Source organism: Argopecten irradians, chromosome 2, assembly GCF_041381155.1.
Source record: "Argopecten irradians isolate NY chromosome 2, Ai_NY, whole genome shotgun sequence".
NCBI lineage: Eukaryota > Metazoa > Mollusca > Bivalvia > Pectinida > Pectinidae > Argopecten > Argopecten irradians.
The window spans coordinates 41,831,357-41,856,565 of NC_091135.1; the positions used below are offsets into that span (position 1 = coordinate 41,831,357).

At 35.1% G+C, this 25,209-nt stretch overlaps 2 protein-coding genes across 4 annotated transcripts in view; both read left to right on the forward strand.

The window, feature by feature from the left end:
• The window catches only part of LOC138315533 (uncharacterized), a 263,516-nt gene that overhangs the window by 109,580 nt on the left and 128,727 nt on the right, over positions 1 to 25,209 (forward strand). The window lies entirely within an intron of this gene.
• Positions 1 to 25,209, forward strand: part of LOC138315531 (genetic suppressor element 1-like) — an 87,320-nt gene that overhangs the window by 49,343 nt on the left and 12,768 nt on the right. The window lies entirely within an intron of this gene.

Consider the following 25,209-nt stretch of genomic DNA (forward strand, 5'->3'; position numbering starts at 1 on the left):
CACACTCAGCTTGTTTATGGACCTGGACCAAATAAAAAGTGGATTTGTTATACAGTGTACATTTGATATGAAAACAATCCATTTACAAGAGGAGTAGATAAATAATATTGAGATGTTTTAGTTAACAAATCATCGGAAAAATAGTTTTCTTGTATGTGATTGGCTGTTCTATGAGGATGTACATTTCTCAAAATGGAGATAAACAAACATTAATATTTTTTTTGTGTTTAGCATGTGACATATTTGTAATTGGACAGAAATAAGTTATCTAAACCCAGAGGAAACTTCCTGTCATGTGACCTTTAGATTATATATCTGTTGTCAAGTTCTCAATTATGAGATAAAACAGAATTAGTCTTTAAAAACTTTTATGTTTGAAATGAAAGTCACTGTGCTTCCTTTTTGGCATATGATATAATATACAATGGTTAAATGTCAGATTTGCCTTTTCAATGATGGGATAAAAGATGTCAGAAGGATTTACAGTCGGATTTTACCATTGCGGAACACTTTGATAACCTTTTGATTTAGGTTAGTCAATATGTGGTGCAAGATATAAGTGATGTTGCCATATGCCATTCTAATATGTTCTATTTCAGCATGATAGGGTCAGGATGAGCTTAAGTTCATTTGTCCCTGCCTAAAGTGAACTTAACAAATGTCAACCATTTATGATTAAAAAAGAAATCAGAATTGCTAAAATGTAAAAGGTGCATAAAGAAAAAAGTCTTGACTGTCCTGCATGTCCCAAGACACATCACAACATTTTGTAGATAAGTAAAAGCCCAGTAATTAAAGGAAATGAGCAGATGTTGATGGATAATAAGACCCTGTGTCTATATAAGATATATCAATTAACAAGATCCTGTGCTATGGTGATTGAGCAGCTAATTTAATTAAGTATAGTGTTGTATCTATTGAATTAAGTTGTGGGGGACAAGCCTGATTAGTGCTAGTTAATGACAGGGAAACATTATATATATCTATATAACATGTGTGGTTCTGGCATACTGTAAAAAAGGACAAGTTCCAAACAATGCACATCCTACTAGTCTAGTATTGTTCAGATGTTAGAGAGTTTTAAGACAACTATCTGAACCTTGTTGATTGGTTGTTCAAAGTAAATATATAGGTTTTCTAGCAAGTCTGCAGTAGTAGTTACATCCTCCTGACTTTGGCATGGCACCAGTTTTGGTGAAGTTTAAATACCATATTTTAGTATGTGCCCTTTAATCCAGCTTGGTGGCATGGATCAAGACTGGTATCAGATGTTGATGAGGCCAGGGGTGAGGTAATTAATGACTGTGTATAATTGGTGCTGACTGCTGATTGACAGATGACCAGTGTAGGGCCATGGCAGGTTCACCCTCAGCCATAGATAGCAACCATATCTACAGCTTTGTAACAGGTTCTTTATCAGTGGTACAGTCATCTACAGGTTTGGATGATGGGGAGATGGAAGTGACAGGTACAAATGTTTTAAGATAGATAGAGGGTGGAGAACCAGTGTGTAAGTGGTAGGGAGAGAGATGGCTGGTGGGCTGATCCACCAGTGAAACCTGACCAGAGACAATACACCAAGGAAGGCTATAATTACCTGCCTCTGACAACAGTTACCTCCCCTTGACATCAGTTATCTCCCCTGGACAGCTTGGACTGTTATATAATATCTCCCATGACAGCTGTAGCTGATGTTGACATTATCATGAACCTTCAGTAGCTTCAGACAGTAATAGCATTGTCTTAGAAATTATGTCAGTTTTTCATCTGGACAGGGAGCAACAGTTTGCATCTTGTAATGTTTTAAATTGGTAAAATATATCAAAACTCATTTTCTCATTCTACTGGTAAATGTTTTGTTTAGAATATAAAAACAGTTGTATTGTTTGATGTAATATATGTTTTTTGACAACTTAATAACTAAATCCAACAATTGTAATTAGCTTAATTAGCCATTTGGTAAATATACAATTAATTGATGTATTTGTATCTGATAAAATATGGAGGAAAATTGATCCCTAGAGGTATTGATGATTTTCTCTCTTCCTTGATATGACTATACTTTGGCCTTGTTGTCTGTGCATGTGTGAGAAATATTGATATTTGGCTAACATTTATAACCACTTAAATCTCTTTTCTAATCATGTTGTAGATTATCAAAGTTAATATTGATATAAAGAATAGTGCTGTTTTTCTGTAATATTGACCTAACTGCCATCAGTGTGTCAGCAGAGATTGAACCTGACGACAGTCAGATATATTTACATTTTAAACAGATTTAGAATTCAGCATTTGCTGTTGTACTCGTCTCGAGATCAGCATTATCAATAAAAATCAATCAACTGAACGGAGCAGGTCTATTATGTGAGTGGTTTCGGTGATACGCCGGTTTTTATTGGAAGTGTTTCATAAAAAAACATTACATATTGATTTGTGACTTGATTGATCTGCTGACAGCCTACCTTACCATTAAATATTCATAGCACATGAAAACTAATCGACTCGTCAACTTGCTAGCGAGAGTTCTATATTTATCTGTCATACCGTCATTAATCACCTGTTATGAATTGGATGGATCAGCCCGACTTTTACACAAAGGCGATGGTGCATTCGTAGTGTTGATCAAAATTATACCTATTTGACTTTCCTTAAGAATGTGGATTTATCATGGTAAGTTAAATATTTAACATGCTTGAAAATTGTTATGATTCGCCTTGGTGATTATAGGTGTAATAACATATATATATTCTGACAAAAAAATGTGTTAAAACACCTTTTACCTGGTGGGGCATGTTGCCACAGGTAAAATCTGTGTATACATGCATTGTTGTCTGTGTATTAAACATAACATTGACAATGATAATAGGAAACTGGAGACTTGAGTATAATAAGGAAATTCAAAAGTGAAAATTGGGGTCAAGTGGGATCAGAGTATTGTATACTACATATCTCTCATCACAGTATTAGCAATGAAAGAGGGGAGTAAGTGAGAAAGGATCAACAGGAAAGGGTTATAGGGAAGGTTACTGGGTGGCGGATGGGGAGAGAGGAGAGCCCTTCCTGATTAGGTGAGGCTCCTCTTGGAAATGTAGAAATTGTTATGACTTTGACTTCTTTTAAAAAATGCTTTGCAGTTAAATGAGTATTTGTTAAATATAAATGTAATATGTTTCCATGCTAAATGTCCCCATGCCGTATTACCCATCACCCATTGATTTCCAGATATTTATATTGATTTGAGTTATGTACACTGTGGAGGATAAGGACTCCCCCCAATAGAAAGTACATACGGTAATTGAGGAGATATTTTATCTGTATGAATCATTACCACAATGTTTATACAGTATCACTGGTTAATACCTCCTAATGTCAACAATACTGGTCCTGTGTGTTACTACCAGGTACATAGGATGGGGGAGGGGGTCAAAGTTACACTTATAGTCAGACAGGAAGGAGGGTCAAGGTCATGCTTTGTAAGTCTGAGGGGAGGGGGTTGGAAACAATGTTGTGCCTTATCAGTAAGGGGAAGTGATCAAGGTCATGCCTTGTAAGTATAGAGTGGATGAAGTAGGATGGGGGATCAAGGACATTATAGAGGAAGGGTCAAGGACATTCCTTGTCAGTCTGGGGAATGGAGAGGGTCAAGGTCAGTTCTTATTGGTCTGTGATGACTACACATTATTTATCTGGAGAGGGAAGACAAGTTCAGATCTGGTATGACAGGGAGATTGGGAGGAGAAAACACCTTATTGGTCTGGGTAGAGGGATAAGGTAGCATAATGTTTAATAAGATGTGGGAACTGTGTCAGTAACCTTGCAGAGTCATGATTAATTATCAAGGGCAACATCCCCTTGTAATGTGTCATATATGTGATCAATGACCTGATATTCTAAATCTTGTTTGGATGAGTAGTCCTGTTTATATTTGGAGGGATTCTGAGGCCATCATCCAGTCAGTATCTGTCTGTACACAGATTACACCAGTCTATACACAAGGCTAATCACTGTAGGTATGACAGGCATAACTAGGTATAGGTGGTCTACAGTCTAAATAGATATAAGGTCTAGAGGCATAACTAGGTATAGGTGGTCTACAGTCTAAATAGATATAAGGTCTAGAGGCATAACTAGGTATAGGTGGTCTACAGTCTAAATAGATATAAGGTCTAGAGGCATAACTAGGTATAGGTGGTCTACAGTCTAAATAGATATAAGGTCTAGAGGCATAACTAGGTATAGGTGGTCTACAGTCTAAATAGATATAAAGTCTAGAGGCATAACTAGGTATAGGTGGTCTACAGTCTAAATAGATATAAAGTCTACAGGCAAAATAAGGTACATAGGTGGTCTACAGTCTAAATAGATATAAAGTCTAGAGGCATAACTAGGTAAAGGTGGTCTACAGTCTAAATAGATATAAAGTCTAGAGGCATAACTAGGTAAAGGTGGTCTACGGTCTAAATAGATATAAGGTCTAGAGGCATAATTAGGTAAAGGTGGTCTACAGCCTATATAGATATAAAGTCTAGAGGCAAAATAAGGTACATAGGTGGTCTACAGTCTAAATAGATTTAAGGTCTTGAGGCAAAATTAGGTACATAGGTGGTCTACAGTCTAAATAGATATAAGGTCTAGAGGCAAAATTAGGTATAGATGGTCTACAATCTAAATAGATATAAAGTCTAGAGGCATAACTAGGTAAAGGTGGTCTACAGTCTAAATAGATATAAGGTCTAGAGGCAAAATTAGGTATAGTGGTCTACAGTCTAAATAGATATAAGGTCTAGAGGCAAAATTAGGTATAGGTAGCCTACAGTCTAAATAGATATAAGGTCTAGAGGCAAAATTAGGTATAGATGGTCTACAATCTAAATAGATATAAGGTCTAGAGGCATAACTAGGTAAAGGTGGTCTACAGTCTAAATAGATATAAAGTCTAGAGGCATAACTAGGTAAAGGTGGTCTACAGCCTAAATAGATATAAGGTCTAGAGGCATAACTAGGTATAGGTGGTCTACAGTCTAAATAGATATAAGGTCTAGAGGCATAACTAGGTATAGGTGGTCTACAGTCTAAATAGATATATAGTCTAGAGGCATAACTAGGTATAGGTGGTCTACAGTCTAAATAGATATAAAGTCTACAGGCAAAATAAGGTACATAGGTGGTCTACAGTCTAAATAGATATAAAGTCTAGAGGCATAACTAGGTAAAGGTGGTCTACGGTCTAAATAGATATAAGGTCTAGAGGCATAATTAGGTAAAGGTGGTCTACAGCCTATATAGATATAAAGTCTAGAGGCAAAATAAGGTATAGGTGGTCTACAGTCTAAATATATATAAGGTCTTGAGGCAAAATTAGGTACATAGGTGGTCTACAGTCTAAATAGATATAAGGTCTAGAGGCAAAATTAGGTATAGGTAGTCTACAGTCTAAAGAGATATAAGGTCTAGAGGCAAAATTAGGTATAGGTGGTCTACAGTCTAAATAGATATAAGGTCTAGAGGCAAAATTAGGTATAGGTAGTCTACAGTCTAAAGAGATATAAGGTCTAGAGGCAAAATTAGGTATAGATGGTCTACAATCTAAATAGATATAAGGTCTAGAGGCAAAATTAGGTATAGGTAGTCTACAGTCTAAAGAGATATAAGGTCTAGAGGCAAAATTAGGTATAGATGGTCTACAATCTAAATAGATATAAGGTCTAGAGCCATAACTAGGTAAAGGTGGTCTACAGTCTAAATAGATATAAGGTCTAGAGGCATAACTTGGTAAAGTTGGTTTACAGTCTAAATAGATGTAAGGTCTAGAGCCATAACTAGGTAAAGGTGGTCTACAGCCTAAATATATATAAAGTCTAGAGGCAAAATAAGATACATAGGTGGTCTACAGTCTAAATAGATATAAGGTCTAGAGGCAAAATTAGGTATAGGTAGTCTACTAACATATATTAAATCTATAAGCATAACTAGGTATAAATTGTAAACGTGTGTGTAACAAACTTTAGGTTATACAGGAGTAAATATGAAAAGAGTCTTTCAGCATAACTAGGTATAGGTGGCCAACAGGCATTACAAGAGAGAGTCAATAGGCATAATGAGGTATAAGGTATAGATGGAATATTTGTATGTGATTATTTGTGTAGGTGTTTTTGTGACTATACCATTTCTATGAGATATCTGAAAGTGTGTCTATTAATGGGTATATATTAGCCAGACTATAGGTAGATAAACAGGATTTGTATGTTTGTATATAAACAACTGTATATTTACACACTATAGTCACTGAGTAGTCCCACCACAGATATCCCCTTGTTATTGGAAAGTAGTGCTTTAAATACCAGTACACCTGTCTGTATTATCAAGTCTGGTCAGTTTAAAGTCCGCAACATGGTCAGTTATTCAATTTTATATGAATGCATAAAAATACTATTTGTATTCCTATGTTCCAATAATTGTTTTTTACAAAAAAATGGAAAGTATTTTTTTTCATATTTATGTATGTTATTTTGTAAAAATAAATTGAAGTTTAATAAAAGTTAAGCAAACCATGCTTTAATACTTGAGGCAATGAGGCTCCTTAATAGGGTGATTTGTAATGTAGCTGTATAGCTATTGGTGATCAGCTGGCCTAAGTATGGACTTGTCAGTTTCCTGGGCTTTGTCCATCTTATTGAGTTATAGATGTGGAGATAGCTTACAGCATTTTCTACAGATCTGATCAGATTGAGACTGAAGTGACCAATTATTACTGCTGTGGCCACAGTCTGGCTGACCTGCCATTATATTGTGGTCAGCCTAGATCAGGGCTGGTCAGTGTTGAGTGCTGTATCTAGCAGATCATTACTGACCTGTTACTACCAACTGGACATTGTCCAGTGTCTGATCCTGACATTGTGAAGCTGCTAGGATTTAGCTGTGTGGTCTGGCCTTGTGAATGGATGCCATGTGAACTAGTAAATAGAACTACACTGGTCATGGTGTATAGTCTAAGAGTGCAGTGAAAGGTAAACACACATCTTATCTGTTGGCAAGTTTTGACAATATTTCATTCAAAAATATAGTATGATGCAACATCTTCAGATTTCATATTTTGTCAATAGCCTTCAATACTGTTTGAATTGTATTGTCCTTGATAACGGTGAAGTTTCTAGATACAAGGATTGTTTACACATAATAGGATTTGGTATTCATTACACAAAAATTCTGAACTTTGTGTGCTTTATGAGGAACTGGATTACCTCCCCTTTGTTTGAACCTTGTGGATTCTCCAGCTAAACCAATATAAGGATTCAGAGATGGGATATTGAAACCTGAGGCAGGGCGAGAGTTGTAGTATTAAGGTATTGTTGTAATTCCATTACTTTCATAGGTAATTTCTCTGTTAATATTAAGAGATTCACTGCTACCTAAGGGATGGTGTGAGGTGGTTTGTTAAAATACCATGTGACTGTGAAGGGATATTCTGGTCCCAACAGCTGGCCAGTATAATGTAAATATTATCATGTCAGACAGACAATTTACACCAGGTTCCAGCCATCCAACCCTTGTCTGTTTTATCTTGGTTATAGCTTTGATAGATGTTAATGTCTTTGATTAGTTAAAACTACATCATTGGAAAAAAACATCTGACAGATTACAGCTTGTGGCATCTTGTATCTTAGATGTCTGTTACTGTGCTATATTCACTTCATTTAGTTTATGTTTTAATTAACAGAGCGTTAGATGTTGAACAAATATTTTGAAATAATATTTGACAAAATTTTGGTATTTAAAGTAGCATCTTTCAAAGAATACTGTAAGGTTGGTGATGTTGTAGCAGATGCCAAGAGAGTAGTGTCACCAGCTAATGTTTGGATAAATCTTCGAGGCTTCAGATAAATAAATTAAGAGAAATTGAAGCATACTCTTAAAGAAAAGTGACTCAGTGCTCATATTTTAGCATGTTTTAAAAAATTATTTTGAGATAGTAATGGTATTTTCTTCATGAGAGTTTAGGATGTGTAGTGGATAGGGAGGGGGCGGCTTGGTTAGTTCAAGCAGGTTTTCTTCTGCTGAAATTTGAATGCGTTGTGTAAAATGTACAACCGGAAATATCTTTCTTGTTGAATTGGAACCATGCATAAAATTCTGATGTAATTTTTTCCCAAAAGGAAATGCACATTCTTGCTAAATCTGTAACAGTTGGTAGCGAATATGTCAGTTAATTCAAATGGACATTTAACAAGATGGAAACACATGTGAACTTAAAGCACACCAATTTTCCTCTCTGATTACTTGTAGACAGTCAGAGGGGAAGTTGACCTTTTATTTAGTGGAGACCAGCAGCACACTCATTATACAAATATATTTTGATGGTGTTAATGAAATCTGCTAACCTGATACTTCCTGAAGTAAAGCTCGGGCCTCTGATCCTACTGACGGCAAATTTCTTCTGCTCATCTTTTATACTGATGTGATATTAATCCAATCAGAGATAGCGTTTGTAGAATAAAAACCTGGATGTAATTAAAACAGTATGGAGATAAATTGGAATAAAAACAGTAGTAATTGCTCCCTAATTTGTAAGATCTTACTAAAAACTTAATATTAATCTTGTCAATGAGTGTTACGTTATCGCCCTTGACTTTTTTTCTCCTCTCCCTGTGGGCCCAGGTCAAGTCTGATGTTTGCCTCTTTTTTGAGCAACCTTAAAGTTGAGAGTTGAGTTTGATATTAGACCTTCATGTTCCCCTTAGATCTGAAAGCAAGGTTTATAATCCAGGTCTGGTTACAGAGTTTTTGTTCTGTAATCAGATGATAGCTAGCCTACATGTGGATTCTTTTGAGAAAAGTCTGGTTGTAGTAGCTGGTGACTACCTAATAAAACAAGATACAAAGGTCTGTCATATTTCATCCAGAGCAATAAGAGTAAAGTATTAAAACTATATAGTAAAGACCAACATGCCTGTGCACAAAGTGCTTATATGAATGAAAATAAATTTCATTCACGATAAAGTTCATTTGAGAGTAATATTTTGGAAACTTTTAGGCTTGATATCCAAGATATTAAAAACTATTCCCGAAATATCAACCAACTCCCAAAATTAATTACATCACACAATCATTGTTTTTCATCTACTTGAATTAAGCAATTTGTGTCAATTTAAATTGGATATATTACCAGCCCAGTCTTATTGATGGTAGATATGGCAGAAATTCCCTGTGGAGCGGCAGGGAGGACAAGTGTTGGGAGAGCATGTGTTGAAGAGTGGAGCTATTATAAGTAATCTGATAGTCACAACACCCACCAAGGAAGTGCTTCCTGATGGTGTTAGAATGATAAGGGGGCACAGGTCAAATAGTGTCAAAGGTCATACAAGGTCAAAGGTCATGTGGTACACTTTGATGTATTGCTGGTTTTCTGCCAGAACATGTATATATTTTTTTCTTGTTTTATTTTTTATAGACTGTTGAGATGGTAGTTTCTAAACTCTATGTGACATTTTCATTCATCTTAGTCGTATATAAGGTTTTCTCAAATATTTACTTAGTTATCATTCAATAATCATGTAATATGGAATATATTAATAACCTTATTCATACATCACTCAGAGATTATGTAATTTTGAAAAGGGATAAAAAGTTCAGCCTAAACACAAATATCCTTTTAAAACTGTTCAGAAATGCTTTCTATTCAGTAGATTTGATTGATCTGAATAGATAAGAATTTTGATTGATCTGAGGAGATATAATATGATTGTATTGTTTGTATACCTGAAGATTGAGGTGAGATTGAGTGTGTGTGTGTGTGGTAGATAGCCAGTTACTGAACCACAAGGGTGATAGATGCTTAGACTTTAGGAGAGATGCCATGACTATAGACCACAAAAACAAGATTAGGGTTTACTAGACCACAAAGACGAGATACCATTTATGTCTGGTAAACACTCTAACAGTTTTAGATTACTTAACAGACCCTGTTTCTAAATTTTAGGTTTATGGTGCGTTGATGACAAATGTTCCATTACTCAGCTGTACTATTTAGGCAATAAAATATTTCTTCTCTAGGTAGATTCCATGACAGTAATGACACACCGGAGATAGTAATAATGATCATTACATAACGATTGTTTTACCTATGAAGGTAAAATATTTATTAATTAGTCTATTGTAGAACAAGACAGTACCTAGACAGACCTATCCTAAAATGACCTTAGATGTAAATAGGATGTTAGGCCTAATAAATCAAACCAATCCCACACAGGCTACCAGACCTTAAGATTTAAAAAAATAATTGTCTTAACGGCAAGAATATCATAATTTTGATAATAAGGAGTTATAATATTTTAGAGACTGGTTGCAAGTGTAGGTGTTCGCTTAAAATTTATATGCAGTATTTTACAAAAACTGCGAGGTAGTACTAGGTGATCTCCATTTAGCTCTAATTAAATATGTTAATTTTTCTTAAAATACCAAGATTAAAACTGGCCAACTTTTCTACAAACTATTTTAAAGTTGTAGCGACAGGGGGTGTATTCTAACACTACAAAACTACAAAGACGAAGTAGTTGTAATGTATGGGAAAGGGTATATGAAAGGTTGCTGTGTTTAAATATCCTACTGACCCTACCTGGTATATTCCTTGTTGAGGGCCAGTAACTGTATCATTTATAAAGAGGATCAGTAACTGTGTAACTTTTAAGTGTATAAAGATTACCATATGTATGTTCCTATAATTACAGGGTGGGCAGGAAATCAGCCGATATTAGTCACTCCAGCTTAAAACATCATACAACCCAAACTATCTCAACATGTCACCTCATGGTTTAAATTACTGCATCAAGGTCATTTATATTGGTGTTTCTGGTTAGTGAAAGGCATTTATTGATGTTCACAGGCAAGTTGTTAGTGAGATTTGTAACCACAGGTATAGGAGATGGTTAAGTGTGAGGGGGTATTTAAATCAGTAAAATCAGAGTTTGTGATCATGTTCTATTGTCAGTCTCTCAATAAGACTTTATCAAAAGTTTACTCTATGACATTGGATGAGGGAAGAATTTAATGGATTGACAACAGTTTTGTTAAAGAGTGAAATTTCTTTTTATAAATATCATAAATTCAATATGCATTCAAATGTAAACTATTTACTCCTCGGGCGGAAGCTTTTAGAAATCTGATAATATGCGAATTGAGAGTGTAACCATTCTCTCTCCAAAATTATACTAAGAGAAAAGTCCCTGCCAGGATGCATTATTTTGTATACCGGGTATTTGTGGCTACAGAAGAGTGAAAAAGAAATAGGAAAATGCACTTGTAAAATATAAGATGTACAACAAAAGATTTGGAGTGAGTGTGAGGGTGTACCATGTATATAGTGTGCTGTGTAGCTGTACTTTATACTGGTAAGGGGTAGATAACATGGTAACCTGTGCATGGTGTTGGAAACATGAGCCGATACCATCAAAGATAACGCCCCCACCAGCTCCCCAACATCTCCCCCATACACTCCCTCCTGCTAGGGCGATATGCTTTAGTCCTGTTTTACTTCTACAAGTTATGTAATATATACAGGAATGTTTGATATCAGCTCCCTAAGAATTTAAAATTCTACCCTGGGCTTGATTTATTTGACAATCTGTAAAAGCATGCATTACACCCTTTGACCTGGTGCGTAGCCTATCTTTACAGTGATTTAGTATCTGTGTGTATTCCTCCCCGGAGCCATCACAGATTGACATCCAGTAACCTTTTCACAACATTGCTCATATCAAAACCAAATATTTCTATAAAACACACATTACTTTTATCTAAAACCATGAAAGTTCATATTTTGTGTACAGAATGCCAGACACACACGTACACCTACACCCTTGTACGGCCAACACCCAAACTTCTCCTTTATACTACCTAGATCCCTGTTAACATACTCCTTTATACTGCCTACACTGTATACAACCTACGTCTTTATTGTACTTGCATCCTTTTACAACCTACTCCTTTGTATTCCTTTCACAGCCTTCTAATTACTGTCTTATTAACCTTCTCCTTTTGTACTACATCCTAGATTCTGAAGCCATGTATTAGTACTGTAACAGCTGCTGCTGTTTGTAGATTATGAAACAGAATCAGATGGTGGGCTTTTCAAATCGCCTTTTGTCCTTGGTCCATGGTCTGTCCGTCCTTCCATCCGTCTGTCCTTCCGTCAGCCGTCCGTTAACAATTCTTGTTACCGCCTATTTCTCAGAAAGTACTAAATGACTATAGACCACAAAAACAAGATTAGGGTTTTACTAACCACAAAGACGAGATACCATTTATGTCTGGTAAACACTCTAACAGTTTTTTGAGATTAATTTACTTAACAGACCTGTTTCTAAATTTAGGTTTATGGTGCGTTGATGACAAATGTTCCATTACTCAGCTGTACTATTTAGGCAATAAAATATTTCTTCTCTAGGTAGATTCCATGACAGTAACATGACATCACTTTTATAGTAATAATGATCATTACATAACGATTGTTTTACCTATGAAGGTAAAATTTTATTAATTAGTCTATTGTAGAACAAGACAGTACCTAGACAGACCTATCCTAAAATGACCTTAGATGTAAATAGGATGTTAGGCCTAATAAATCAAACCAATCCCACACAGGCTAGTCAGTACCTTAAGATTTAAAAAAATAATTGTCTTAACGGCAAGAATATCATATTTTGATAATAAGGAGTTATAATATTTTAGAGACTGGTTGTCAAGTGTAGGTGTTTCGCTTAAAATTTATATGCAGTATTTTACATTGTCCCTTAGTTAAACTGCGAGGTATCACTAGGTGATCTCCATTTAGCTCTAATTAAATATGTTAATTTTTCTTAAAATACCAAGATTAAAACTGGCCAACTTTTCTACAAACTATTTTAAAGTTGTAGCGACAGGGGGTGTATTGGCTAACACTACAGGGTATACAAAACTACAAAGACGAAGTAGTTGTAACTGTGGCCATATAGAAAGGGTATGTTTTATTGAAAGGTTGTGTACACTGTGTGTTTAAAATAATTACTGACCCTACCTGGTATATTCCTTGTTGAGGGCTCATGTATCAGTAACTGTATCATTTATAAAGAGGATCAGTAACTGTGTAACCCCTTTGTAAGTGTATAATCTCCTGTTTTATTACCATATGTATGTTCCTATAAAGTTTTACAGGGTCCCTTAGTTAAGGAAAATCAGCCGATATTAGTCACTCCCCTTAGCTTGATGATAAAAAATATCATACAATTCCCCTTAACTATCTCAACATGTCACCTCATGGTTTAAATTTACTGCATCAAGGTCATTTATATTGGTGTTTCTGGTTAGTGAAAAAGGCATTTATTGATGTTCACAGGCAAGTTGTTAGTGAGATTTGTAACCACAGGTATAGGAGATGATAAGTATAAGTGTGAGGGGGTATTTAAATCATGATAAAAAATCAGAGTTTGTGATCATGTTCTATTGTCAGTCTCTCAATAAGACTTTATATCAAAAGTTTACTCTATGACATTGGATGAGGGAAAGTATAAATAATTAATTTTATTGACAACAGTTTTGTTAAAGAAGTGAAATTTCTTTTTATAAATATCATAAAATATTCAATATGCATTCAAATGTAAACTATTTTTACTCCTCGGGCGTCCCTTAAGCTTTTGAGAAATCTGATAATAATATGCGAATTGAGAGTGTAACCATTCTCTCTCCAAAATTATACTAATAGAATAAATAATATCTCATGTCCCCCCTTAACCTGTCCGATGCATTATTTTGTGTATTTACCGGGTATTTGTGGCTACAGAAGAGTGAAAAAGAAAAATAGGAAAATGCACTTGTAAAATATAAGTGATGATGTACAAAAAAGATTTGTTTTAGTGAGTGTCCCTTAGGTGTGATAATGTATATAGTGTGCTGTGTAGTAGCTGTACTTTATACTGGTAAGGGGTAGATAACATGGTAACCTGTGCATGGTGTTGTCCCTTGAGCCGATACCATCAAAGATAACGCCCCCACCAGCTCCCCAACATCTCCCCCATACACTCCCTCCTGTCCCTAGGGCGATATGATAAGTATAAAGTCCTGTTTTACTTCTACAAGTTATGTAATATATACAGGAATGTTTGATATCAGCTCCCTAAGAATTTAAAAATTCTACCCTGGGCTTGATTTTATTTGACAATCTGTAAAAGCATGCATTACACCCTTTGACCTGGTTACAAGCGTAGCCTATCTTTACAGTGATTTAGTATCTGTGTGTATTCCTCCCCGGAGCCATCACAGATTGACATCCAGTAACCTTTTCACAACATTGCTCATATCAAAACCAAATATTTATATAAAACACACCTTAGCTTTCCCTTAGTTACTGTATCTAAAACCATGAAAGTTCATATTTTTATTCTGTACAGAATGCCAGACACACACGTACACCTACACCTAATACACTCTTGTATTCGGCCAGTTACTGTGATGATAAATTCTCTCTTTTTATACCCCTACCTAGATCCCTGTTAACATAAATACTCTCTTTTTATACTGTCCTTACACTGTATACAACCTACGTCTTTATTGTACTTGCACCCTTTTACAACCTACTCTCTTTTATTCCCCTTCACAGCCTTCTAGTTACTGTCTTATAATAACCTTCCCCTTAGCCTTTTAGTTACTACATGATAGATTCTGAAGCCATGTATTAGTACTGTAACAGCTGCTGCTGTTTGTTAGTGATGAAACAGAATCAGATGGTGGGTTTTCAAATCGCCTTTTGTCCTTGGTCCATGGTCTGTCCGTCCTAAATCCATGTTTTATTAATAGAGGGACCTTCCTTGTCCCCTTAGCCGTCCGTTAACAATATCTCATGTTTTACCGCTATTTCTCAGAAAGTGATATAAGTAAAGGGTTTTATCTTTTTGTCAAATTTCATGATATATAGGTTCCCCAAAGGCCCTAGTTGTGCATTAGTTACTGTGATTTTAGGACCGATAAATAATCAACAAGATGGCCGATTCCCCTTAGCCTTGTCCATTAGTTATTTTGATAAGTTAAAGTTTGGTGATAAATTCTTATCTATTGTTAGTTATCTCCCTTGGAAAGCATTGTCCCTTAGATGATAAGTATACATAATATCTCATGTGTTTATTTCCCCTTAACCTGTGTCCCTTAGGTACTGTGATGATAAGTATAAATAATATCTCATGTTTTATTCCCCTTAGCCTTGTCCCTTAGTTACTGTGATGATAAGTATAAATAATATCTCATGTTTTATTCCCCTTACTTTGCCTTGTCCCTTAGTTACTGTGATGATAAGTATAAATAATATCTCATGTTTTATTCCCCTTAGCCTTGTCCCTTAGTTACTGTGATGATAAGTATAAATAATATCTCATGTTTTATTCCCCTTAGCCTTGTCCCTTAGTTACTGTGATGATAAGTATAAATTATCTCTGTGATGAGTTATGTATGATAAATAAATAATATCTCATGTTTTATTCCCCTTAGCCTTGTCCCTTGTACTGTGATGATAAGTATAAATAATATCTCATGTTTTATTCCCCTTAGCCTTGTCCCTTAGTTACTGTGATGATAAGTATAAATAATATCTCATGTTTTATTCCCCTTAGCCTTGTCCCTTAGTTACTGTGATGATAAGTATAAATAATATCTCATGTTTTATTCCCCTTAGCCTTGTCCCTTAGTTACTGTGATGATAAGTATAAATAATATCTCATGTTTTATTCCCCTTAGCCTTGTCCCTTAGTTACTGTGATGATAAGTATAAATAATATCTCATGTTTTATTCCCCTTAGCCTTGTCCCTTAGTTACTGTGATGATAAGTATAAATAATATCTCATGTTTTATTCCCCTTAGCCTTGTCCCTTAGTTACTGTGATGATAAGTATAAATAATATCTCATGTTTTATTCCCCTTAGCCTTGTCCCTTAGTTACTGTGATGATAAGTATAAATAATATCTCATGTTTTATTCCCTTAGCCTTGTCCCTTAGTTACTGTGATGATAAGTATAAATAATATCTCATGTTTTATTCCCTTAGCCTTGTGTCCCTTAGTTATGTGATGATAAGTTATAATGTGATGAGTTATGTGATGATAAGTATAAATAATATCTCATGTTTTATTCCCCTTAGCCTTGTCCCTTAGTTACTGTGATGATAAGTATAAAATAATATCTCATGTTTTATTCCCCTTAGCCTTGTCCCTTAGTTACTGTGATGATAAGTATAAATAATATCTCATGTTTTATTCCCCTTAGCCTTGTCCCTTAGTTACTGTGATGATAAGTATAAATAATATCTCATGTTTTATTCCCCTTAGCCTTGTCCCTTAGTTACTGTGATGATAAGTATAAATAATATCTCATGTTTTATCTCCCTTAGCCTTGTCCCTTAGTTTTACTTGTGATGATAAGTATAAATAATATCTCATGTTTTATTCTCCCTTAGCCTTGTCCCTTAGTTACTGTGATGATAAGTATAAATAATATCTCATGTTTTATTCCCCTTAGCCTTGTCCCTTAGTTACTGTGATGATAAGTATAAATAATATCTCATGTTTTATTCCCCTTAGCCTTGTCCCTTAGTTAATGTGATGATAAGTATAAATAATATCTCATGTTTTATCTCCCTTAGCCTTGTCCCTTAGTTACTGTGATGATAAGTATAAATAATATCTCATGTTTTATCTCCCTTAGCCTTGTCCCTTAGTTACTGTGATGATAAGTATAAATAATATCTCATGTTTTATTCCCCTTAGCCTTGTCCCTTAGTTACTGTGATGATAAGTATAAATAATATCTCATGTTTTATTCCCCTTAGCCTTGTCCCTTAGTTACTGTGATGATAAGTATAAATAATATCTCATGTTTTATTCCCCTTAGCCTTGTCCCTTAGTTACTGTGATGATAAGTATAAATAATATCTCATGTTTTATTCCCCTTAACCTTGTCCCTTAGTTACTGTGATGATAAGTATAAATAATATCTCATGTTTTATTTCCCTTAGCCTTGTCCCTTAGTTACTGTGATGATAAGTATAAATAATATCTCATGTTTTATTCCCCTTAGCCTTGTCCCTTAGTTACTGTGATGATAAGTATAAATAATATCTCATGTTTTATTCCCCTTAGCCTTGTCCCTTAGTTACTGTGATGATAAGTATAAATAATATCTCATGTTTTATTCCCCTTAGCCTTGTCCCTTAGTTACTGTGATGATAAGTATAAATAATATCTCATGTTTTATTCCCCTTAGCCTTGTCCCTTAGTTACTGTGATGATAAGTATAAATAATATCTCATGTTTTATTCCCCTTAGCCTTGTCCCTTAGTTACTGTGATGATAAGTATAAATAATATCTCATGTTTTATTCCCCTTAGCCTTGTCCCTTAGTTACTGTGATGATAAGTATAAATAATATCTCATGTTTTATTCCCCTTAGCCTTGTCCCTTAGTTACTGTGATGATAAGTATAAATAATATCTCATGTTTTATTCCCCTTAAGCCTTGTCCCTTAGTTACTGTGATGATAAGTATAAATAATATCTCATGTTTTATTCCCCTTAGCCTTGTCCCTTAGTTACTGTGATGATAAGTATAAATAATATCTCATGTTTTATTCCCCTTAGCCTTGTCCCTTAGTTACTGTGATGATAAGTATAAATAATATCTCATGTTTTATTCCCCTTAGCCTTGTCCCTTAGTTACTGTGATGATAAGTATAAATAATATCTCATGTTTTATTCCCCTTAGCCTTGTCCCTTAGTTATGTGATGATAAGTATAAATAATATCTCATGTTTATTCCCTTACCTTGTCCCTTAATGTGATATAAGTATAAATAATCTCATGTTTTATTCCCCTTAGCCTTGTCCCTTAGTTATTGTGATGATAAGTATAAATAATATCTCATGTTTTATTCCCCTTAGCCTTGTCCCTTAGTTACTGTGATGATAAGTATAAATAATATCTCATGTTTTATTCCCCTTAACCTTGTCCCTTAGTTACTGTGATGATAAGTATAAATAATATCTCATGTTTTATTCCCCTTACCTTGTCCCTTAGTTACTGTGATGATAAGTTCTCATGTTTTATTCCCTTAGCCTTGTCCCTTAGTTATGTGATGATATTGTTAGTCCCTTTTTGTGATGATAAGTATAAATAATATCTCATGTTTTATTCCCTTACCTTGTCCCTTAGTTACTGTGATGATAAGTATAAATAATATCTCATGTTTTATTCCCTTAGCCTTGTCCCTTAGTTACTGTGATGATAAGTATAAATAATATCTCATGTTTTATTCCCCTTAGCCTTGTCCCTTAGTTACTGTGATGATAAGTATAAATAATATCTCATGTTTTATCTCCCTTAGCCTTGTCCCTTAGTTACTGTGATGATAAGTATAAATAATATCTCATGTTTTATTCCCCTTAGCCTTGTCCCTTAGTTACTGTGATGATAAGTATAAATAATATCTCATGTTTTATTCCCCTTAGCCTTGTCCCTTAGTTACTGTGATGATAAGTATAAATAATATCTCATGTTTTATTCCCCTTAGCCTTGTCCCTTAGTTAATGTGATGATAAGTATAAATAATATCTCATGTTTTATTCCCCTTAGCCTTGTCCCTTAGTTACTGTGATGATAAGTATAAATAATATCTCATGTTTTATTCCCCTTAACCTTGTCCCTTAGTTACTGTGATGATAAGTATAAAAAATTATCTCATGTTTTATTCCCCTTAGCCTTGTCCCTTAGTTAATGTGATGATAAGTATAAATAATATCTCATGTTTTATTCCCCTTAGCCTTGTCCCTTAGTTACTGTGATGATAAGTATAAATAATATCTCATGTTTTATTCCCCTTAGCCTTGTCCCTTAGTTACTGTGATGATAAGTATAAATAATATCTCATGTTTTATTCCCCTTAACCTTGTCCCTTAGTTACTGTGATGATAAGTATAAATAATATCTCATGTTTTATTCCCCTTACCTTGTCCCTTAGTTACTGTGATGATAAGTATAAATAATATCTCATGTTTTATTCCCCTTAGCCTTGTCCCTTAGTTACTGTGATGATAAGTATAAATAATATCTCATGTTTTATTCCCCTTAACCTTGTCCCTTAGTTACTGTGATGATAAGTATAAATAATATCTCATGTTTTATTCCCCTTAACCTTGTCCCTTAGTTACTGTGATGATAAGTATAAATAATATCTCATGTTTTATTCCCCTTAGCCTTGTCCCTTAGTTACTGTGATGATAAGTATAAATAATATCTCATGTTTTATTCCCCTTAGCCTTGTCCCTTAGTTATGTGATGATAAGTATAAATAATATCTCATGTTTTATTCCCTTAGCCTTGTCCTTAGTTACTGTGATGATAAGTATAAATAATATCTCATGTTTTATTCCCCTTAGCCTTGTCCCTTAGTTACTGTGATGATAAGTATAAATAATATCTCATGTTTTATTCCCCTTAGCCTTGTCCCTTAGTTACTGTGATGATAAGTATAAATAATATCTCATGTTTTATTCCCTTAGCCTTGTCCCTTAGTTACTGTGATGATAAGTATAAATAATATCTCATGTTTTATCCCCTTAGCCTTGTCCCTTAGTTACTGTGATGATAAGTATAAATAATATCTCATGTTTTATCCCCCTTGTCCCTTAGTTACTGTGATGATAAGTATAAATAATATCTCATGTTTTATTCCCCTTAGCCTTGTCCCTTAGTTACTGTGATGATAAGTATAAATAATATCTCATGTTTTATTCCCCTTAGCCTTGTCCCTTAGTTACTGTGATGATAAGTATAAATAATATCTCATGTTTTATTCCCCTTAGCCTTGTCCCTTAGTTACTGTGATGATAAGTATAAATAATATCTCATGTTTTATTCCCCTTAGCCTTGTCCCTTAGTTACTGTGATGATAAGTATAAATAATATCTCATGTTTTATTCCCCTTAGCCTTGTCCCTTAGTTACTGTGATGATAAGTATAAATAATATCTCATGTTTTATTCCCCTTAGCCTTGTCCCTTAGTTACTGTGATGATAAGTATAAATAATATCTCATGTTTTATTCCCCTTAGCCTTGTCCCTTAGTTACTGTGATGATAAGTATAAATAATATCTCATGTTTTATTCCCCTTAGCCTTGTCCCTTAGTTACTGTGATGATAAGTATAAATAATATCTCATGTTTTATTCCCCTTAGCCTTGTCCCTTAGTTACTGTGATGATAAGTATAAATAATATCTCATGTTTTATTCCCCTTAACCTTGTCCCTTAGTTACTGTGATGATAAGTATAAATAATATCTCATGTTTTATTCCCCTTAACCTTGTCCCTTAGTTACTGTGATGATAAGTATAAATAATATCTCATGTTTTATTCCCCTTAGCCTTGTCCCTTAGTTACTGTGATGATAAGTATAAATAATATCTCATGTTTTATTCCCCTTAACCTTGTCCCTTAGTTACTGTGATGATAAGTATAAATAATATCTCATGTTTTATTCCCCTTAACCTTGTCCCTTAGTTACTGTGATGATAAGTATAAATAATATCTCATGTTTTATTCCCCTTACCTTGTCCCTTAGTTACTGTGTGATGATAAGTATAAATAATATCTCATGTTTTATTCCCCTTAGCCTTGTCCCTTAGTTACTGTGATGATAAGTATAAATAATATCTCATGTTTTATTCCCCTTAGCCTTGTCCCTTAGTTACTGTGATGATAAGTATAAATAATATCTCATGTTTTATTCCCCTTAGCCTTGTCCCTTAGTTATTGTGATGATAAGTATAAATAATATCTCATGTTTTATTCCCCTTAGCCTTGTCCCTTAGTTACTGTGATGATAAGTATAAATAATATCTCATGTTTTATTCCCCTTAGCCTTGTCCCTTAGTTACTGTGATGATAAGTATAAATAATATCTCATGTTTTATCTCCCTTAGCCTTGTCCCTTAGTTACTGTGATGATAAGTATAAATAATATCTCATGTTTTATTCCCCTTAGCCTTGTCCCTTAGTTACTGTGATGATAAGTATAAATAATATCTCATGTTTTATTCCCCTTAGCCTTGTCCCTTAGTTACTGTGATGATAAGTATAAATAATATCTCATGTTTTATTCCCCTTAGCCTTGTCCCTTAGTTACTGTGATGATAAGTATAAATAATATCTCATGTTTTATTCCCCTTAACCTTGTCCCTTAGTTATGTGATGATAAGTTAACTAAATAATATCTCATGTTTTATTCCCCTTAACCTTGTCCCTTAGTTACTGTGATGATAAGTATAAATAATATCTCATGTTTTATTCCCCTTAGCCTTGTCCTTCTAATTGTATCCGATCATGTCCGCTGGGATATTTATAATTTGCAGACACCTCTAGATTCATTGTCAATTTGCATTTATTAGCTCACCTGGTCCGAAGGTGGTACAGTGAGGTATCTGGTCGACTCATTCTAATTGTCAGAGTCTTGTGATAATTACTAACAAAAAACCAGGTGAGCGATACAGGCCCTCTGGGCCTCTTGTTTTGATTATGGGGTAAATATCTTGTTTAATTGTTAAATTATTTGTCATCAAACATTAAAGTATTAAAAAGCAATAGTATTGACTGTGATTGCAAAAACACCTGTCTAACCAACCTTTAAACCTGAAATTGACATCCTTATGCATAATTAAGGTGTTCTCAAAGAGAAGAAAAAATGCTCTCAGTTACCGCAGGACACGAACAAGTCTAACATCATGTTAGTAGACATTAACCATTCCTTTGTCAATAATTGATGTTGGAATACTGTAAGAGTCATGTTTTGGTTTTGCTGACAACCCGGAGCACTGAGATAGTACAGGGTTTCAGCCATTAGCGGTTTATTTAGGCGTGATAACGCTGGCATATTGATCAGTGGTCGCTTTCAGTGTGACATTGCGGTCATCATCATTGGAGCTATCTGTTTATAGGATGTCCAAGGTGTCCGACTGGTAAGGGTACTCACATGGGGGGGGGGGGGAACGAAACTATCTCTGCTCGTTTTCTCCCGTGAACAAATCAGGATGGTCACGCATAAATCTAACCATTTCAGTGTTCATTGGCAATTTTAGGATCGGCTGATGACGATATCACAGGTATTTATATCTTTGTCCAGTGTTACTTTAGTAGTGTGTACGTAGGGTTTGTATACTGTGTAATTTGTCTTTAGCAATTATAACTGCAATCGTTAGAGGAGTGATTAACTAGTCTGGGGATGTTATTGGATTCTGTGGATACATCACTCCCGGGGAATTAAGATGATGAGATGGGAGTTGGCGGTCAAGGGAAGTCAGGGGAGGCTAGGGGTGAGGTGTTAGTAAGGATGAGGAAAGGGGAATAACCCTGTGGGCTAGTGGGGTCAGGGTAGGGCTGATGTTAGTAGGGATGAAGAAAAGGGGAAGAAACCCTGGGAGCTATGGATGATGTGTTAGTCAGAATGAGGGATGGTAAAGTAATTCTGGGGGCTTAGGGTTCAGACATTGTAAAGCAGGGGGGCTTTGGATTCAGACAATGTAATTCTGGGGGCTTGGGGTTCATACAATGTATTTTGTAGCTATTCGGTCTTAGGATAGTGAGACCTTTAGGGCAAATAAGTTGGGATGAGGAGAGGGCATTGAAAATGATAGGCATGAGTATTGCTAGTAAAATTTCAATAGATGGTCTTTATGATCAATCTATGGTGATTTGTTTCTGTACTAGATAGGTTACCATATATAGATAATGTAACTTGTGGATGATGAAAAGGATAAGTTTCAGTTTGTTAGGTAAGATCAGTTTAAAGTGAGTTAGTTAAAATTCTGAATTCAGAAATGTTAACTACATTTACATCTTATCTATAGTCATACATTGGAAGACTACAGTTTTGTATCCTTCTTTATGATTTTAGTTTGCCTTGACAATATTTTTGCTTTCCAAAATATTTATAGAGAGTAAAGTTCTTTGTGCTCAGTTGATTCATTTCCAGTAGTTTTTTCAAACATAAACAGTAGGTAAAAAAACTAATGAGTTTTATGTAAGTAACACAAAGGGGTACAGACATTTAAATGTTAAACAGCTGACATTACAGTCCGTTATACTGCACAGCAGTATTCTACAAACGCAACAGTTTAAGTTAATCAAATTAGCTATATAATTAGTCTATGAGTGTAGATGTTCTTGGCTCTTTGTGTGATGTGATTCATGACTAGGGATGAGAATTTTCAAATTCTAATTATTCAGTTTTCCAAACAAAACAGAACTGGAAATTGACATGTATGTTGGTATTTTTCTATCTTTAAGATAATTCCTGCATGGAAATTTCAATGATTAATATTGCACGAATTGGTAACATAACTAGGTTTTATGTATCTCTGAACTGCAGCAGTGAATGAGAAGAAATATTTGTCTCTTGTATGTAGCGTTTTGCCTATATTTGTAAAACACATCCTATCACTAAACATTCTTTCACTTTTGTCTCAATAAAAACAGTAAATTGTTTTGTTTGAGGAGATTAAAGTCCCATTTCAGAGCAATCTGGATTTTATTGACCTTGCTTGTCTGGTTGGCAAGGGTCACTTATTGTTTGTTGGTTTTTGTATAAAAAACGTTCTATTGAGCTGCCTGTCTGGTGTAGTAACAGTGTGCTATCAGTAAGGGGGTAGGGGAGGGGGAGCTATCACTGCTCTGACCCATAACACACACCAGGTCTGCTAGGCCCATATGGAATCTATTTGGTACCGCTTACAACAAAAGACTCTTAGAGCAGTTTTAATTCATATGTCTCAACTATAGGGGAGAGCCACAGACAGAGAAAACACATGATACTTCAGTATGTTGTGGGAATCATTAACTAGCATAGCATGCTTATTGTAATTTAAAAAAAAAAAAAAAACAATACAGCTTTATTTTCAAAAGAATTCCATAAAGTTGTGATAAAATAATGACAGTTATAATAATTATTTTCAAATTAAGCAATGTTTTGAATTCCTTGCAATGTATTAAAGCTGCACCCATAAAATGTTATTTGACCTCTGCAAAGTTTAAAAAAAAAACTCTAACTTTTGACAATCATGTACTTTAATCAATTGTACCTTATAATTCATTTTGCATTACTTCCATCACCTGGCCAACCAAGGTATTCTAGCCCTATGCTGATAAAGATTTGATGTCCCAACTCCTATCAATAGCCTTTTCATAGTAGGGATTTCATGTGCCAAGCTCCAGTCACTGCCCCTGCCCTGGTACATAATCAATGTGCCCGGCTCCCATCAAAGCCCCTGCCCTGGTACAGAATCAGTGTGCCCAGTTCCAGTCACTGCCTCTGCCCTGGTACAGAATCAATGTGCCCAGCTCCAGTAATTGCTCCTGCCCTGGTACAGAATCAATGTGCCCAGTTCCAGTCACTGCCTCTGCCCTGGTACAGAATCAATGTGCCCAGTTCCAGTCATTGCCCCTGCACTGGTACAGAATCAATAAGCCCAGCTCCAGTCACTGCCCCTGCCCTGGTACAGAATCAATGTGCCCAGCTCCCATCACTGCCCTTGCCCTTACAAAGACACCCTCCAGTGACTTGTTTTCATCCCCAGGAATGAAGCAGTATGGCCTGCCCTGCAGTGGTAGTGAAAAGATGCTTAGCTAACCACATGGTCTGTTACATAAAAAAGACTCCTTCATAAGCCCCACAGATATTACTACTACGGCTTGCTGCACCGATCATTGAACTTACTGAAGTTGAAAATTTGAGCAATTTGGATTGTAATGGAAACCGATTACTAGTTGATAGAAGTGAGCAGGATGTCAGACTGGGGCACATAGTTTTACTTAATAACAGGGAGAGTTGCTGGTCCATTGACTTTGGATTAGTATAATGTGAGATATGTATTGATGTGGGGAAAGAGAGCCACGGCTGTATCCCAACACCAATTATTAGCTTGGCAAATCTCACCATTCATTAACTGAAGGCCTTCACCAGGAGAAGAAAAAAATCAGTGGATGTGAAAAAAAATATTTGGGATCTATAAACACAAGTGGTGGGATGATGTAAGGATTCACTGATGTGGTAATTGTTTTTATTTATAGGTAGTCGTAACATCATATGTAAGTGTATGGCAGAGCAATATAACAAAGGGTTATGAGTCGTTGTAGTGTCTGCCATGTTTGAACTCG